General features: G+C 46.5%; 1 pseudogene; it reads left to right on the forward strand.

Moving 5' to 3' along the window:
• Nucleotides 1–3559: 3559 nt before the first annotated feature.
• Nucleotides 3560–13531, forward strand: part of LOC123096787 (protein FAR-RED IMPAIRED RESPONSE 1-like) — a 193822-nt pseudogene continuing 183850 nt past the window's right edge.

A 13531-nucleotide genomic window follows, 5' to 3' on the forward strand; every position in this document is an offset into this window, starting at 1 on the left:
TAAGTTCCACATCGGGTCCATGGGCATGAACACAAGTTCAAGGTCGGCTCCCACTTCTCCAATGCATAACCTTTCATTCACTTCTCATTTTCGAAGAAGTTGTAGTGTTGAAATTTTATTTGGCAAAATACCAGAAGACTATGACTCGTGAAAACTTTCGAGTTCACACATATTAAGGAAGGCATAGGTTCAACCCATCAAGGTATCGTGGAAACATATACCACAAGCTTCAATAGTAAATAACACAAGCTCGATAGTAGAGCATGGTTAAAAAAACAGAGGATACAATTTACCTAAGGCATTATGTATCAGGGAAAGAAATTCTTGAGGTTTTTATATACGAAGGACACCGTCGGATGATAATTCAACAAAGGATCAGACGGTCCATAACGGAGCTGATGTGAGCATCGGCTCACAACTAGACGAAGAAACAATGCAAAGACATTGGATTATAGAAGCAACCGACTAATTCAATGCTCAAATGCCAAGGAATTATGATTTCCAATTCAAGGGATCCGAAGAAAACGCTCTGATTAAGGATGGGTAAGTTGAAGAGCCTTAGGGGTACAATCGATGGCAATTTGATTGGTCGAGATCCAGCTCATGTTTAAAATGACAGCTGAGCCAGAAGGACGAAATGAAGGATCTGATTAAGGATTGCGAGCATTCACAACATATTGATTCAACGGACTCAAAATGAAAATGATGAGGGATGCCAATAACATCACGAGATTTATTGGTCCGGTTGGGCCTGAGCCCAGTGGGAGGGGTGTTTCCCTTTGTTTTTCTGTTTTTGTTAGTTTGTTTTTCTCTTTTGTATTTTCTTTCTTTTATTTATTTTCTTTTCTGTTTTAATTCATTTTAAGTATTTAGGTTATTTATAAAAGCATGGATCCCTCACCATAAACACCTAAGCATTTATTTGCACACTCCGAACATTTTAGTTTAATATTTTGAAAACTTTTATTATTTGCCAAATTATGAATTTGAATTCTAATCGGTTTCGAACTAACACGAGATTAGCAACAGTAATCGAAGTGATGTGGCATCATTAGCAGAGGTTACTGTAGCTTGATTATCCAGGTGTCACAGTCCGCACGCTTAACATTCGATGACGATCGGTATTATGAGTTTATGTGTTTTGATGTACCAACGGTAGTTCGGAGTCCCGGATGAGATCACGGACATGACGAGGAGTCTCGAGATGGTTGAGACATACAGACACGAGAAGTGTTCCGAGTGGTTTCGGGTAAAACCGGAGTGCCAGAGGGGTTACCGGAACCCCACGGGAGAATTAATGGGCCACCATCGGCCTTAGTGGAGAGAGAGGAGGGCAGCCAGGGCAGCCCGCGCCCCCCTGGAGTCCGAATAGGTCAAGGGAAGGGGGGCGGCGCCCTCCTTTCCTTCTCCCTCTCTCCCTCTCCTTCCTTCCCCCTCTCTTCCCTTGTTGGAAACCTACTAGGAATAGGATTGCTAGTAGGAATCCTACTTGGGGCGCGCCCTATGAAGGTCGTCCGGCCTCCCCCTTGCTCCTTTATATACGGGGGCAGGGGACACCCTAGGACACACAAGTTGACAGTTGTCTTAGCCGTGTGCGGTGCCCCCCCACCATAGATTTCCACCTCAGCCATATCGTTGTAGAGCTTAGGCGAAGCCCTGCGTCGGTAACTTCACCATCACCTTCACCGCGCCGTCGTGCTGACGAAACTCTCCCTCGGCCTCAGCTGGATCAAGAGTACGAGGGACGTGACTGAGCTGAACGTGTGCAGATCGTGGAGGTGCCGTGCGTTAGGTACTTGGATCGGTTGGATCGCGAAGACGTTCGACTACATCAACCGTGTTACTAAACGCTTCCGCTTTCGGTCTACGAGGGTACATGGACACACTCTCCCCGCTCGTTGCTATGCATCACCTAGATGGATCTTGCATTTGCGTAGGTTTTTTTTAAAATTACTACGTCCCCCAACAGTGGCATCCGAGCCATGTCTATGGGTAGATGTTATACTTTGATTTGGCGGTATTATTGGATGTCATACTGCTTACCAGCATGTCATACTTTGATTCGGCGGTAATATTGGATGAAGCGGCTCAGACTGACATTACGCGTACGCTTACGCGAGACTGGTTCTACCGACGTGCTTCGCACACAGGTGGCTACTGGGTGTCAGTTTCTCCAACTTTAGTTGAATCGAGTGTGACTACGCCCGGTCCTTGTTGAAGGTTAAAACAGCACACTTGATGAAAAATCGTTGTGGTTTTTGATGCGTAGGTAAGAACTGTTCTTGCTAAACCCATAGCAGCCACGTAAAATTTGCAACAACAAGTAGAGGACATCTAACATGTTTTTGGAGGGGATGTTGTGATGTCATATTGTCAAGCCGTGATGATATATAAATTTTTGTATGAGATGATCATGTTTTGTAACAGTTATCGGCAACTGGCAGGAGCCTTATGGTTGTCGTTTTATTGTATGAAATGCAATCGCCATGTCATTGCTTTACTTTATCACTAAGCGGTAGCGATAGTCGTGACAGTAATAGTTTGCGAGACGACAACGATGCTTCGATGGAGATCAAGGTGTCAAGCTGGTGACGATGGTGATCATGACGGTGCTTTGGATATGGAGATCACAGGCACAAGATGATGATGGCCATATCATATCACTTATATTGATTGCATGTGATGTTTATCCTTTATGCATCTTATTTTGCTTAGTTCGGCGGTAGCATTATAAGATGATCTCTCACTAGATTTCAAGGTACAAGTGTTCTCCCTGAGTATGCACCGTTACGAAAGTTCGTCATGTCGAGACACCACATGATGATCGGGTGTGATAAGCTCTACGTTCACATACAAAGGGTGCAAGCCAGTTTTGCACGTGCAGAATACTCGGGTTAAACTTGACGAGCCTAGCATATGCAGATATGGCCTTGGAACACTAAGACCGAAAGTTCGAGCATGAATCATATAGTAGATATGATCAACATAGTGATATTCACCACTGAAAACTACTCAATCTCACGTGATGATCGGACATGGTTTAGTTGATATGGATCACGTGATCATTTAGATGACTAGAGGGATTTCTATCTAAGTGGGAGTTCTTAAGTAATATGATTAATTGAACTTTAATTTATCATGAACTTAGTCCTGATAGTATTTTCGTAACTATGTTGTAGATCAATAGCTCACGATGTAGCTCCCCGTTTATTTTTGATATGTTCCTAGAGCAAATAAGTTGATAGATAGCAATGATGCGGACTTGGTTCGTGATCTGAGGATTATCCTCATTGTTGCACGGAAGAATTATGTCCTTGATGCACCGCTAGGTGACAGACCCATTGCAGGAGCAGATGTGGACATTATGAATGTTTGACGAGCTTGGTATGATGACTACTTGATAGTTTAGTGCACCATGCTTCACGGCTTAGAACCGGGACTTCAAAAATGTTTTGAACGACATGGAGCATATGAGATATTCCAAGAGTTGAAATTTGTATTTCAGACTCATGCCCGTGTTAACAGGTATGAGACCTCTGACAAGTACTTTGCCTACAAGATGGAGGAGAATAGCTTAGCTAGTGAGCATGTGCTTAGAATGTCTGAGTACTACAATTGCTTGAATCCAGTGGGAGTTAATCTTCCAGATAAGAGAGTGATTGACAGAGTTCTCTAGTCACTATCACCTAGTTACTAGAACTTCATGATGAACTATAATATGCAAGGGATGACGAAGACGATTCCCGAGCTCTTTGTGATGTTGTACTCAGCGAAGGTAGAAATCAAGAAAGAGCATCAAGTGTTGATGGTTAAGAAGACCACTAGTTTCAAAAAAGGCAAAGGGAAAGAAAGGGAACTTCAAGTAGAATGGCAAGCAAGTTGCCACTACCATGAAGAAGCCCAATGCTAGACCCAAGCTTGAAACTGAGTGCTTCTACTGCAAAGGACATGGTCAATGGAAGTGGAACTGCCCCTTGATACTTGGCGGATAAGAAGGATGGCAAAGTGAACAAAGGTATATTTGATATACATGTTATTGATGTTTACTTTACTATAGTTTATAGCATCCCCTCGGTATTTGATACTAGTTCAGTTGCTAAGAGTAGTAACTCGAAACAAAAGCTGCAAAATAAACAGCGACTAGTTAAGGGCGAGGTGATGATGTGAGTTGGAAGTGATTCCAAGATTGATAAGATCACCATCGCACACTCCCTTTACCTTCGGGATTAGTGTTGAACCTAAAATAAATGTTGTTTGGTGTTTGCGTTAAGCATGAATATGATTGGATCATGTTTATTGCAATACGGTTATTCATTTAAGTCAAAGAATAATTGTTGTTCTATTTACATGAATAAAACCTTCTATGGTCATACACTCAATATAAATGGTTTATTGAATCTCGATCGTAGTGATACACATATTCATAATATGGAAGCCAAAAGATGCAAAGTTAATAATGATAGTGCAACTTATATGTGGCACTGCCGTTTAGGTCATATTGGTGTAAAGCGCATGAAGAAACTCCATGCTGATGGACTTTTGGAATCACTTGATTATAAATCACTTGATGCTTGTGAACCATGCCTCATGGGCAAGATGACTAAGACTCCGTTCTCCGGAACAATGGAGCGAGTAGCTAACTTATTGGAAATAATACATATTGATGTATGCGGTCCTATGAGTGTTGAGGCTCGCGGCAGGTTATCGTTATTTTCTGACCTTCACAGACGATTTGAGCATATATGAGTATATCTACTTGATGAAACACAAGTCTGAAACATTTGAAAAGTTCAAAGAATTTCAGAGTGAAGTGGATAACCATCGTAACAAGAAAATAAAGTTTCTATGATCTAATCGCGGAGACAAATATTTGAGCTATGAGTTTGGCCTTCAATTAAAACAATGTGGAATAGTTTTGCAAACTCATGCCACCTGGAACACCATAGTATAATGGTGTTTCCGAACGTCGTAACTGTACTTTATTAGATATGGTGATATCTATGATGTCTCTTACAGATTTACCACTATCGTTTTGGGGTTATGCATTAGAGACATCCGCATTCACGTTAAATAGGGCACCGTCTAAATCTGTTGAGACGACACCGTATGAACTGTGGTTTAGCAAGAAACCTAAGCTATCATTTCTTAAAGTTTGGGGCTGCGATGCTTATGTGAAAAAGCTTCAAACCTGATAAGCTCGAACCCAAATCAGAGAAATGTGTCTTCATAGGATACCCAAAGGAAACTGTTGGGTACACCTTCTATCACAGATCCGAAGGCAAGATATCTGTTGCTAAGAATGGATCCTTTCTAGAGAAAGAATTTTCTCTCAAAAGAAGCGAGTGGGAGGAATGTAGAACTTGATGAGGTAGTTATACCTTCTCCCGAATTGGAAAGTAGTTCATCACAGAAATCAGTTCCAGTGATTCCTACACCAATTAGTGAGGAAGCTAATGATGATGATCATGAAACTTCAGATCAATTTACTACCAAACCTCGTAGGTCAACCAGAGTACGGTCCACACCAGAGTGATACGGTAATCTTGTTCTGGTGGTCATGTTACTTGACCATGACAAACCTACGAACTATGAGGAAGCGATGATGAGCCCAGATTCCGCGAAATGGCTTAAGGCCATGAAATCTGAGATGGGATCCATGTATGAGAACAAAGTATGGACTTTGATTGACTTGCTGGATGATCGGCGAACCATTGAGATTAAATGTTTCTTCAAGAGGAGGACGGACGCTGATTGTAGGTTTACTATCTACAAAGCTCGAATTGTCGCAAAAAGGTTTTTCGACAAGTTCAAGGTGTTGACTACGATGAGATTTTCTCACTCATAACGATGCTTAAGTCTATCTGAATCATGTTAGCAATTGCCGCATTTTATGAAATTCGGCAAATGGATGTCAAAACTACATTCCTTAATGGATTTCTTAAAGAAGAGTTGTATATTATGCAACAAGAAGGTTTTGTCAATCCTAAAGGTGCTAACAAAGTGTGCAAGCTCCAGCAATCCATCTATGGACTGGTGCTAGCATCTCAGAGTTGGAATATAAGCTTTGATGAGTTGATCAAAGCATATTGTTTTATACAGACTTGCGGTGAAGCCTGTATTTACAAGAAAGTGAGTGGGAGCACTACATCCTTTCTGATAAGTATATGTGAATGACATATTGTTGATCGGAAATGATGTAGAATTTTCTGGAAAGCATAAAGAAGTGTTTGAAAGGAGTTTTTCCAAGAAAGACCTCGGTGAAGCTGCTTACATATTGAGCATCAAGATCTATAGAGATAGATCAAGACGCTTGATAAGTTTTTTCAATGAGTACATACCTTGACAAGATTTTGAAGTAGTTCAAAATGGAACAGACAAATAAGGAGGTCTTGCCTGTGTTGCAAGGTGTAAAGTGGAGTAAAGACTCAAAACCTGACCACGACAGAAAATAGAAAGAGAATGGAAGTCATTCCATATGCCTCAGTCATAGGTTCTGTAAAGTATGCTATGTTGTGAACCAGACCTATTGTGTACCTCACCATGAGTCTGGCAAGAGGGTACAATAGTGATCCAGGAGTGGATCACTGGACAGCGGTCAAAATTATCCTTAGTGGAATAAGGATATATTTCTCGGTTATGGAGGTGACAAAAAGTTCGTCGTAAAGGGTTACGTCGATGCAAGCTTTGACACTGATCCAGATGACTCTAAGCCTTAATCTGGATACATATTGAATGTGGGAGCAATTAGCTAGAGTAGCTCCGTGCAGAGCATTGTAGACATAGAAATTTGCAAAATACATACGGATCTGAATATGGCAGACCCGTTGACTAAACCTCTCTCACAAGCAAAACATGATCACACCTTAGTACTCTTTGGGTGTTAATGACATAGCAACGTGAACTAGATTACTGACTCTAGTAAACCCTTTGGGTGTTAGTCACAGGGCGATGTGGACTAATCACATAAAGATGTGAACTATTGGTGTTAAATCACATGACAATGTTTACTAGATTATTGACTCTAGTGCAAGTGGGAGACTGAAGGAAATATGCCCTAGAGGCAATAATAAAGTTGTTATTTATATTTCCTTATATGATGATAAATGTTTATTATTCATGCTAGAATTGTATTAACCGGAAACTTAGTGCATGTTTGAATACATAGACAAAACAGAGTGTCACTAGTATGCCTCTACTTGACTAGCTCGTTGATCAAAGATGGTTAAGTTTCCTAGCCATAGACATGAGTTGTCATTTGATTAACAGGATCACATCATTAGAGAATGATGTGATTGACAAGACCCATCTGTTAACTTAGCACAATGATCATTTAGTTTGTTGCTATTGCTTTCTTCATGACTTATACATGGTCCTATGACTATGAGATTATGCAACTCCAGAATACCAGAGGAACACTTAGTGTGCTATCAAACATCACAACGTAACTGGGTGATTATAAAGATGCTCTACAGGTGTCTCCGATGGTGTTTGTTGAGTTGGGATAGATCGAGATTAGGATTTTTCACTCTGATTGTCGGAAAAGTATCTCTAGGCCCTCCCGGTCATGCACATCGCTATAATCCTTGCAAGCAATGTAACTAATGAGTTAGTTACGGGATGATGCATTATGGAACGAGTAAAGAGACTTGCCGGTAACGAGATTGAACTAGGTATTGAGATACCGACGATCGAATCTCGGGCAAGTAACATACCAATGACAAAGGGAACAACGTATGTTGTTATGCGGTTTGACCGATAAAGATCTTCATAGAATATGTGGGAGCCAATATGAACATCCAGGTTCTGCTATTGGTTATTGACCGGAGATGAGTCTCGGTCATGTCTACATAGTTGTCGAACCCGTAGGGTCCGCACGTTAATGTTTGTTGACGATCGGTATTATGAGCTTATTTGTTTTAATGTACCTAAGGTAGTTCGGAGTCCCGGATGAGATCACAGACATGACGAGGAGTCTCGAAATGGTCGAGACATAAAGATTGATATACTGGACCATGTTATTTGGACACTCGAAGTGTTCCGGGTGGTTTATGATAAAACCGGAGTGCCGGAGGGGTTACCAGAACCCCCCGGGGGAATTAATGGGCCACCATGGGCCTTAGTGGGGAGAGAGGAGGGCAGCCAGGGCAGGCCGCGCCCCCCCTCCTTGGAGTCCGAATAGGTCAAGGGAAGGGGGGCGGCACCCCCCTTTCCTTCTCCCTCTCGCCCTCTCCTTCCTTCCCCTTCTCTTCCCTTGTTGGAAACCTAATAGGAATTGGATTCCTAGTAGGAATCCTACTTGGGGTGTGCCCTATGAGGGCCGGCTGGCCTCCCCCTTGCTCATTTATAAACGGGGGCAGGGGCACCCTAGGACACACAAGTTGACAGTTTTCTTAGCAGTGTGCGGTGGCCCCCTCCATAGATTTCCACCTCGGTCATATCGTTGTAGAGCTTAGGCGAAGCCCTGCGTCGGTAACTTCATCATCACCATCACCACGCCGTCGTGCTGACAAAACTCTCCCTCTGCCTCAGCTGGATTAAGAGTATGAGGGATGTCACCGAGCTGATCGTGTGCAGATCGCGGAGGTGCCGTGCATTCGGTACTTGGATCAGTTGGATCGTGAAGACGTTCGACTACATCAACCGCGTTACTAAACGCTTCCGCTTTCGGTCTATGAGTGTACGTGGACACACTCTCCCCGCTCATTTCTATGCATCACCTAGATGGATCTTGCGTGTGCGTAGGATTTTTTTTTGAAATTACTGTGTTCCCCAACACCTTCCTGGGTCTCGCCGTCGTCCATCGCGTTGGTGTCCTCGCACGGCGTGGTCAACATTGTCAACAAATGGCAACATTGGAAGAGGGATGTACATGGAGAGGCTGACTATTGGGACCCACATGGTCCATGACCGTGTGCAAGCAAGTACCTCCTTATTATGCCAAAAAGAATGAATACTCCCGTTGACAGCTCGGACCCACCAGCTATATCTTCGCACGCATGGAAGTGCCTCCTTATGACGCACAAAAAATGAATACTCCCCCTGCTAGCTGGGACCCACCATATTGGGAGGCTGACTTGTGGGCCTACTAAGTAGACGCGGATGGAGGGCTTTGTCAACTTAGTCAATATGAACGATTCTAGCTCCAGCGACCGTACGATGTCCGTCCAACAGCCGTAGTTCTTCTTCAACCTCTGGTCTTTATCCTCCAGCCGCCCAAAGCAGCACCGGTCGTGTCCCGTGCCCCTACCTCCTGTGGTCGGCTGTGATGCCGCGGAGGCCTCACCGCCCCCTACAACTCCCACTGCTGGCCAGGCCCTGCGGCGACGGCACCCTGACACCGAAGAAGAACCAGTGAACCCTCGTACTCCTCTCAGCAGGGGCTTGCACTACCGCGTCTTCCCCGGCTCCGTGTATTCCCCTTCCTAGGCCTCGCCGTCGTCCACCGCCCTGGTGCTCTCGGCACCGCGTGGTAAACGTGGTCAACAAATGACATCCATCAGACATGGACTGTACATGGAGAGGCTGACAACTAGGTCCACGGCTGTAGCAAGGAAGTGCCTCCTTATTACGTTGAAAATAATGATTCCTCCACCTGACAGCAGGGACCCACTGTCGGTGTCAAAACCGGCGGATCTCGGGTAGGGGGTCCCGAACTGTGCGTCTAAGGTCGGTGGTAATAGGAGAAAGGGGACACGATGTTTACCCAGGTTTGAGCCCTCTCTATGGACGTAATACCCTACTTCCTGCTTGATTGATCTTGATGAATATGAGTATTACAAGAGTTGATCTACCACTAGATCGAGATGGCTAAACCCTAAAAGCCTAGCCTGTATAACTATGGTAATGAGTATATCCCCCTTCGGACTAAGTCCTCCGGTTTATATAGACACCGGGAGGATCTAGGGTTACACAAGGTCGGTTACAAAGGAAAGGAATCTACATATTCGGTCGCCAAGCTTTCCTTCCATGCCAAGGAGAGTCCTATCTGGACACAGGTGCAGTCTTCGGTTCTTCGTATCTTCACAGCCCATCAGTCCGGCCCATGGCTAACAGGCCGGACGCCCGAGGAACCCTTAGTCCAGGACTCCCTCAGTAGCCGCTGAACCTGGCTTCAATGACAAGGTATCCGGCGCGTAGATCTCTCTTCGGCATTGCAAGGCGGGTTCCTCCTTCCGAACTCCAAGATAGTCTTCGGACGAAGTGTCCGGACCTGTAAACACACATCACACACAACCGCAGAGACAATATAATTTTACACAAGTCCAATCCCCTGACAACTTTTTGTAACATGACATCATGTCTGTTCGGTCATAATTTCGAACCTTTTTTCGTCTGCCGCTCCACGTTTCGAGACGCGGTTGCCATTGTCACGTCTTGTCAAAGTAGAGATCGTGTCCCCTTATCGCGGGATTCTCATCAATACGGGCATGGGTAACTCAACCGTGTCGTTTACATAGTCCTTAGGAATAGGCGAGCTTTAAGGCGAGTGGGGAGGCGCTTGATATTCGCGGCCTTTATAAGGGGATAAGGATTCGTCCTTATTCACCTGCGCCTTCTCCTTCCTCTGCCCATCCATTCTTGAGCTCCAGCGCCCAAGCTCTAGCTTTCCCCGCCCGAGAAAGCATTCCAACAATGTCCGGATCCGGAGCTGGTGGCAAGTAGATGGCCTCCGAGAGGCTGGATACCTAGCAAAGGAGATCGTTCACCGACTTCCGGCCAAGGGACAGATCGTCCCTACCCCCGAGCCCTACGAGAGGGTGGTGTTCCTCGCGCATTTCGTCCGCGGGCTGGGATTCCCTCTGCACCCGTTTGTCTGTGGACTGATGTTTTACTACGGGCTAGACTTCCATGATCTAGCCCCCAACTTTATCCTCAACATCTCGGCATTTATAGTCGTGTGTGAGGCCTTTCTCCGCATCCCACCTCACTTCGGCCTATGGCTGAAGACCTTCAATGTGAAGCCGAAGGTGGTGAGCAGCCAACAAGCAGAGTGCGGAGGTGCCATGGTGGGCAAGATGCCAAATGTCACGTGGCTCAAAGGCTCCTTTGTGGAGACGGTGAAGGCGTGGCAGTCGGGGTGGTTCTACATCACCGAGCCGCGCGACACCAACTGGGCGGCGGCCCCCGAATTCTGATCCGGAGTTCCGATGCGGCTCACCTCCTAGCAAGAGAAGGGCCTAACCTGAGGTTCTTCGAATGAGCTGACTGGGCTCCAGACGTGCGTCCAGAACATGATAACCAAGAAAATCAAACTTGTCAACGTGATCCAGGTTATGCTCATTCGCCGGATCCTCCCGTGCCAACGCCGGACTTGCTACTTGTGGGAGTTCGATCCGGCAAAGCACCCGACGCTGCTAGAGCTCTTCGGCACGACGCACAAAGACATCTGGAAAGTGCTCTTCAAGGCCGGCGAGACACCATCTCCTATGACCGAGGATCGCGGGCTTAGCTTCAAACGCCAGGCTATTTTGGTAAGTTCTTTCATGTTTTCAAGGTATAGCCTTTACTGGCATATTTTGAGGAAGGAGTCTAAGCCTCCCTATCAATTTTTTAGGCCTGGATCAACATAGTGGGGCGGATTAATTGCCCGGCCCTGCTACCCGAAGACGAAGAAACCCCACTCTTGATGAAGATGCTGTTTCCGGCGCCTTATGATGTGCCAGAGAAGAAGGCCAAGAAAATGGCTAAAGGGACCAGGAGTGGCCTTTGTCGAAAGGGTGCTTAGGACATATAGTCCAAAGACGAGACTAACTCTTCGACCGCCGAAGACGACGACAAGGAGGAAGAAGAAAGCGACCTCCCCCCCCTAAGGGGGGAAGGAAGAAAAGGGGGGCCTCCACAAATCTGGAGGCGAAGGCGCCCAAGAGGGGGAAGGGCTCCGGACCAAGCCTCGGGCTGCCTCGTAAGTACAAAAAACCTCATGCATATCCAAATGTCTGGCCTTTCCACTTTGTAATATTAATATGTTTAAATCATGCCATTGCAGTCCGGCCCGCGACAGCTCCCCGCGATCCTTGATAGAGGGTTCGCTAGACTCAAAGGAGATGTCTAGCATGTCACCGCCGCTCGCTCACTCTGTCTCGGCCAAGGGTGATGACGAGGTGGTGTCCCAAAGGACCTTTCCAGGCCGAGGGGAGGTTCCGGAGATCGTCAGGGTGGCGCCCAAGGATGACTCCTCTGCCGCCGGACACATGGGGGGAAAATCCCCAATGGGGGCTGGTGATGGGGGCCAAGTTCCATTCGGCCCCCAGCCTGATACCATTCTGGAGACCTACACGGCTCCGGAGTCCAGCGAATGGCCTTCCCCGAAAGGAGGAGATGTGCCTGTTCCGCCAGTGACCTCTGTCCAACCAGAGGCACCGGATAATCTGCTGGAAGCGCTGCGAGGCGCTTCCATTGTGGATGAACACCGTGTCCTTATGGGTACGGTGATCAAGAAGGTTCAGTCCACCAATAGCTGACTGATCGAAGCCTGCGCTAGAGTTTTAATAGGCTTTGAGGTAAGTAATGTAATTGTAGAAAGAATATCACAGTGTAGACAGTAGCCCCTGATGCTCTGTTCGGTGTTTCGAAAAGAAAAGGCCGAATAGAGGATCAAAATAATGTTCGTAGGTGTCTAACATAAGATGTCTATGTGAATAAGCAGGCGTCGCTGCTGGCTGCTGCCGCTCATACTGTGGAGGTCTCCGGCCTGAAGCAGAGCCTGGAGCGGTCCGAAAAAGAGCTCGGCCTCATGAAGAAGCAGCTGGAGGACAACCAAGGTATGCAGTAACCTGCGCCTATATTCAGGAAGGACAACCAATGTTTCGTGCTGACTAAAGTGTCATGAACTTTATTAGGGGCCACAGCCGAGGTGGCGGCCCTCAAGAAGGCGTTAGCCGAGGCTGAGGACAAAGCGGCCAAGGAGCACGCCGCACGCGAGAAGCACGAGGCCCAGGTCAGCGAGGCCCAGCAAGAGCTCCAGGACACCGTCAAGAAGTACGAGTCCTTGGAGCTTGATTCTAAGACGCAAGCGTCCGAACTTGCGAAGGCCCACCAGAGTGCACAAGAGGCTCGAGCCGAGGCCTAGAGCGCCCTTCAGGAAATCCAGGCGGCCAAGAAGGTCGCGGCGGGTAAGGCTTTCATTATGCAAAGCAAGTCTGTGAAGGAAACGTTCCTTTTACTTGCCCGAATTTGGAGCTCTCCAGGGGCGTTTACGGATTTGCCGCCCAACGTATCAGATGCTGCCGAATTCTATCGAGCCGAAGAAGGGAGTTCTACAGAGAAGCTATTGTAGTCTCAATATCTTGGACCAGAACATCCGGTGCCCTTCATCGACTTGCTGAAACAGCTGGTCGAGCTGCACAAGGCGGCCGAGCTAGCCATAAAGGACCTGATAGTCCGGCTATGGCCTGTCGCGCCGATACCCAGCAGCTACTTCGGACTTGTGAAGCGGCTTGTATGTGCCTGCCCGCGCCTTGAGGTCATAAAGCGGTCGGTCTGTATTGAAGGTGCACGGATGGCCTTTGCCCGCGTCAAGATGCACTGGGCG

This window comes from Triticum aestivum, chromosome 4D (assembly GCF_018294505.1).
Source record: "Triticum aestivum cultivar Chinese Spring chromosome 4D, IWGSC CS RefSeq v2.1, whole genome shotgun sequence".
NCBI lineage: Eukaryota > Viridiplantae > Streptophyta > Magnoliopsida > Poales > Poaceae > Triticum > Triticum aestivum.